Genomic DNA, 5,337 nt, shown 5'->3' with positions numbered 1-5,337 from the left:
TGAATATTTTCATTTCTAACAGCTGTGATGACATTATGGGTGATGGAGTTGAGCCCCTCTCAGGTTAGCTCTTTAAAAAATATATCCTTGGTAGAGCCAGATGGGATTTGCTTTTCAACAGCACTGGTGACAGAGGTCAAAAATTCCAAAAATGGTTCCATAGCTTGCTGGACAAGATTGTGGTAATAGCCTACTCTGTCCTGGGTTGTACAAAGTTTGAAGGCCTTGAAGGCTAGGTCTGACATTTGTTGGAAATATGCATGTTTGCCAATCATAGATTGTGAGTCAGGGTCAGTGTATTGCCCATGGCCAGTAAGCATGTCAAGGGTGAAATTAAGTCCAAATCACAAATTTGTACAGGCTTGGGTCTCTGCTCCATCATTATAAGCAGAGCACCACTGGAGGAAAACTGAGGGGTCAAGAATGGCCTTTAACATTGAGTACCAATCTTAATGAGTTTGAAATTGTATTGCTCATTGTCTGAGTACCTGCTCAAAATAAGATCATTTAACCTTGCATAACCCTTCATGGTTCTCAGCCTGCTCCCGGCCCTGCTGCTGCTGGGAGGGCACATAGCTGGCAAGGATAACATTTCTGGAGCCTCCAGATGTTGCAGGAGGGCTTGCTTGTTTGTCTCGGCCTCCTAGCTTGCATACCCCCAAAATAATCAAAGAAAAATTGTACTAATTAAATCACTGCTTGGCTCATTAGCTCTAGTTTCTTATTGGCTAATTCTTACATCTTAATTTAACCCATTTCTATTAATCTGTATATCGCCACATGGCAGTGGCTTACCAGGTAAAATTGAGCACATCTATCCCTGGTGGAGGATCCATGGCATTCCCCTCATTCAGCTTTCTTCCTCCCAGAATTCAGTTCTTTCTTCTCTGCCTACCTAAATTCTTCCCTATCAGGCCAAGGCAGTTTTTCTACTCATTAACCAATACAAGCAACACACAAAGGGGACTCCCCTGGCAGCATCAATGACTTCAAGAGGAAAATTGGCATAGAAGAGGCTTCTTAGCCATTTGGACAAGAAACCTCTCTTTCCTTGACTGCTTCACTGGATATGCAGTACCCACAGAGAGATGACTGCTGAACTTGCCTAAAGATGAGATGGTCCTTCAGGGTTCCTGCTTCATGAAAGAGTCTGCAAGACATTCTGCAGGACAAAGAATAAAGTGACTGAACTGTCTTTAAAATTTCCTGCTTCATGAAAAAGTCTGCTGGATACTATGGGCCTGTAAGCTGAAGATGAATGCCCCAACAGTACCAAAGAACTTTGGGTGACTGTCCAGGCAGCAAGATGTCTCTATCAATTCTAGAGTTTTGGAAACTGCTTACAATGTACTTCCTGTTTACTTAGGTAATACTATATCCTTCTGGAGTCTTTGATGGAGTTGAAGAATTTATAATTAAGTATAGTTTTCCTTAGTTATTATAAAAGATAAAGTAGATATAAACATTGTAACTGTAATTCTTACTTGATACCCGTTATATGTAATTTTACTATGTTAAAGTTAAAACTTTCCTTCTTATTTAAAGAGAAAAGGGGAGGTGAAGTAGGAGTCCCCTCTGTGTATTGCTTGTATTGGTTAATGAATAAAGAAACTGCCTTGGCCTGCTATGGCAGAACTTAGGTAAGCGAAAAAGACAGAATTGAATTGTGGGAGGAAGAAAACAGAGTCAGAGAGATGCCATGGATCTGCCAGAGACAGACACTGGGAATTTTACCTGGTAAACCACTACCACATGGCAATACATAGATTAATAGAAATGGGTTAAATTAAGATGTAAGAATTAACCAATAAAAAACTAGAGCTAATAGGCCAAGCAGTGATTTAATTAATACAGTTTTTGTGTGGTTATTTTTGGGTTAAGCTTGCTGGGTGGCCAGGATGAACAAGCAGGCCCTCTCCTTGCAACATCCAGACTCCATAGGGATGGGATGCACTCAAAATTTCTCAAGCATATCAGAAATGGACTGGAACCACAAATGTTGGACCCAGTAGTGATCATCCTCATTTAGTGACCTTTTCAGGTGCTTGTCCTTGCCCTGGAAGTTAAAAGTGAGGAAATAGTCACCACATCTTGTACTGGGAAGACACCATAGGAGCCAATGCTTCCTTTCAGCACTAACTGGAACATATCATGGAACTAAGGATATCTTGAGAAGGTCAGATCCACCTCAGCACTCTCTGACTTTTCTTGGAACAGGAATGACCCTGTGGCTGCTTGTGGAGTATCCAGATGAGGGAGGGGGTTGAGAGGTAATGAACTGTTTTTGCTGGGGACCTCTCCTCAATTGGAATTCCAGAAAGAAGTTCCATTGAGTCTAAGTGGGAGGCAGTAATGGAGGCAGAATTAGGGGAGAAGGATGCTGACGTCTGCCTGGAAAGACCCCATTATCCCCCTGTTTCAGGTGGTCATTACTCTCGCTGGGTCCCAGCAGCTGATCCTTTCTGGGAAGACTCTCTGAATGATTCAGGCAGGGCAACTCCAGGATATATGTGTTATCCTTTGTGAGGAAGGAGGTCCCACGGGCCAGGGGAGGGCTCATGAGATGAAAGCTGATATCAGTGCAGAGTCCTGGGCTTAGGCACTTCTGGATTTCAGACACCCAGGGCTTAACATGAAATGCATCAGTTGTCTTCAGAAGGTACTTTGAAGGGCCTTATACTTTAACCACAAATATGTACAGCCTTGGCTGTGCAGACATCAGTGATAGTAGAACAGGGAATGCTGAGTCAGTGTCATGATGCCTTGGGTGGTATGAAGAAATTCAAGCAATTTCCTCCTCCTTCTCCTTCACTTTGTAACAGTAGGCAACACTTCTGTCACTGAGGCTGCCCTTCTCCCCAGAAGTCATCCCAGCTGCCCCTCCTCCATGACCCACTCCTTCTGGGTCAGGGACAGCTTCTTCAGTCCTGATAAAACTGAGAAGCTCTTCTCTCTGTACCATTCTTGCTTTGTCTTTTAAGGTTCCCCCTCTGCAACTCAGTCTCAGTCTCTCAAAGTGATGAGTTTTTCTCTCCCCAGGAGATGTGCCATCACCAGCCAATTCCCTACCAACTGTCTAAGCATCACCAGAGAGGAGCTGTAGTTGCTGTTTCCTAGGACTGGAAGGCCTGATGTGGTCTCTAGAGACCCAACTATGGAGGAAGAGTCAATGGGCTCTGCAGGCTGCATCCTACAGAATCTCTGACTGAGTGACCCACTAAACAGAGGGAGAAACATTTCTTGAGTTTTGGTTTTGATGACCTTGTAGAGGAGGAAGAGGCTGAGGAAGGAAGGGGGCCAGCTAGGTTTTCAGAACATAGAGAGAAGCTCAACACAGAAAGTCATGTGGTGGTGTAATCTCCACATTAGGGTTCAACGGGGCCAAGACAGTTGGGAAGAGTGAGCCCAAGGCCCAGGCCACCTCAACTTCGAAGTGCTGCAGGAATAGTTTAGAAAAATGGCCAGAAAAAACAGCTTCTGCTTCAGACTCTGCATATTTTGGGTGGGAGGCCAGGTAAAGGCAAAAACAGCAAGCAAAATCCAGGGCAGCAGCTCTCCCATGGGACTCACAGACTCTTGTCAACTTTGGGGAGAGGGTGGTGACAGCACTGGTGAAGAAGGGAAGGCCCTATCCTCTGGGGAAGGAGCACTATTCATGATGGACCCCAGAAGGAGCCTGTGAGGAGGGGCAGCAAAGAAAGCTGCCCAAAGTGAACAGCAACAACTGCATCTTGGTCCCTGTGCTCAGCTCCAGCATCAAACTAGTGGAAGTAGCCCCTGTCTGAGGAGAATGTTCCCATTCAGGAAGGGAAAGAGGATTCAAGCACAGTCAAACAGCCAAAGCCTCTCCTTGAGTTAAGAGACCAGCTACCATCATTAATGACTTAATAGGTGATCTCTGCTATGATAAAAATAAAAGGGCACTGACCCCCAAGTGGCTGCAGCAAGCATGAGGGGAAGTGAGTCCCAGGGAGGGAGCCACATGGCAGGTGAGAGACCTCTCAGGCAGCCATACAGAGAAACTGTCTATTTATTTAGTGGGTTTAGAGGGGAAAGGGAAAGGGGAGAAGGAGAGAATGGAGAAAGAGTAGAGAGGAATAGAGACAGAGACAGAGAGAGGAGGAAGAGGAGAAGTGGGGAGAAGGGAGGGAGTCAGAAGCTGCCTCTTCGGGAGAGAGAGGAAAAGAAAAGAACTCAGACTGGAAGCAGAAGAAAGATCTCCTTGCCTCAGCAGAAAGGGAAGGGCAGGAGTGGATGGGACTTGTTTCTTAAAAGGACAGGGCAGACCATTAGATTCTCATCTTTTTTTATAATAAAAAGGTGGGAGGCTAGGCACAACAGGTTAAAGGAATTGGGATGGTGGATTCTCAAGACTGCTTTCTTCTTATTTGTGGGTGTCATCTTGAGGGGAGAACCTGAGAAAGCTGGGTGCTGGTCACATCCTAGCATAGCTCGTTGCTCCTGTTTGGTGTTTGTTGTATGGAAATGTCTAGTGTCTCTGACACCTGTTTAAGGTATTGGCAGAACAAAGGGCAAAGTTAAGTTTAGGAAAGAAAATTAGGACTGAGGAATTTAGAGGGGTCTATCTGACCTGCTTAAGGTGGATCCTTCCATTTATCTCCCTGGAACTCACGAGAATTTTTTGGGTTTGTGAAAACATAAGTTTTACATGTATGCATTTACAAACAGAAGCATATTTATATCAGAATGAAAGTATTTTTGAAACTATAAAAGGCAGCATGAGAGAGAAATTTGATAATTTATATTTATCCTCACACACAACTTTATAACTTTCAGGTATACACCTTAATAATGTGTATTTGTATTTTCCTGAAATTTGTTTGGTGAGGCTGTCCTTTTACACCGACAAAACCTCTCAGCTGTCAAACTGAATCAGAGATCTTTGAGAAGGATAAAATTTTAGTTGAGTTATTGATTAAAAAAACAACAGAGAACTTACTTGTTTGGCACCTAGAGCTACTCCTCAAGGTCCTCCATGGTCGCTGAGGGTTGTATTTTTCTTTTGCTGTTTAGGGTAGGGCTTGCCAGGCTCCAGAAGATCCTGTGGGCTAGAAATCTGTAGGAAGACAAACCTACCTTTACCTGAGCAGCTAGGCTGTCGATTCCAGTGATTCTATCCACGTCTGGAGATCTTCTGTTTAGATGAAAGGCAGTTTTTCCCAGTGGTCAGCACTTGGCAGCTGAAATGAATTGCGGATGGATGTTGTTTTGTGACCATTTGTCTCCTGTCTTCTTTGGAGGAAATAGAGTGTTGTTGCCAGGAACCAACCTGTCTCTTTTTATTATGAAAAGTTTTTTAATAATTAAATATTTAAA

The 5,337-nt window shown here is 44.0% G+C and overlaps 1 pseudogene; it reads right to left on the bottom strand.

The window, feature by feature from the left end:
- Nucleotides 1-503: 503 nt before the first annotated feature.
- Nucleotides 504-3,657, bottom strand: LOC119817291 (annotated as a pseudogene).
- Nucleotides 3,658-5,337: the final 1,680 nt, after the last annotated feature.

Source organism: Arvicola amphibius, chromosome 6, assembly GCF_903992535.2.
Source record: "Arvicola amphibius chromosome 6, mArvAmp1.2, whole genome shotgun sequence".
NCBI classification, from domain to species: domain Eukaryota; kingdom Metazoa; phylum Chordata; class Mammalia; order Rodentia; family Cricetidae; genus Arvicola; species Arvicola amphibius.
Note: the sequence above shows the minus strand (reverse complement) of the source record. Positions and strands in the feature narration are given on the sequence as shown.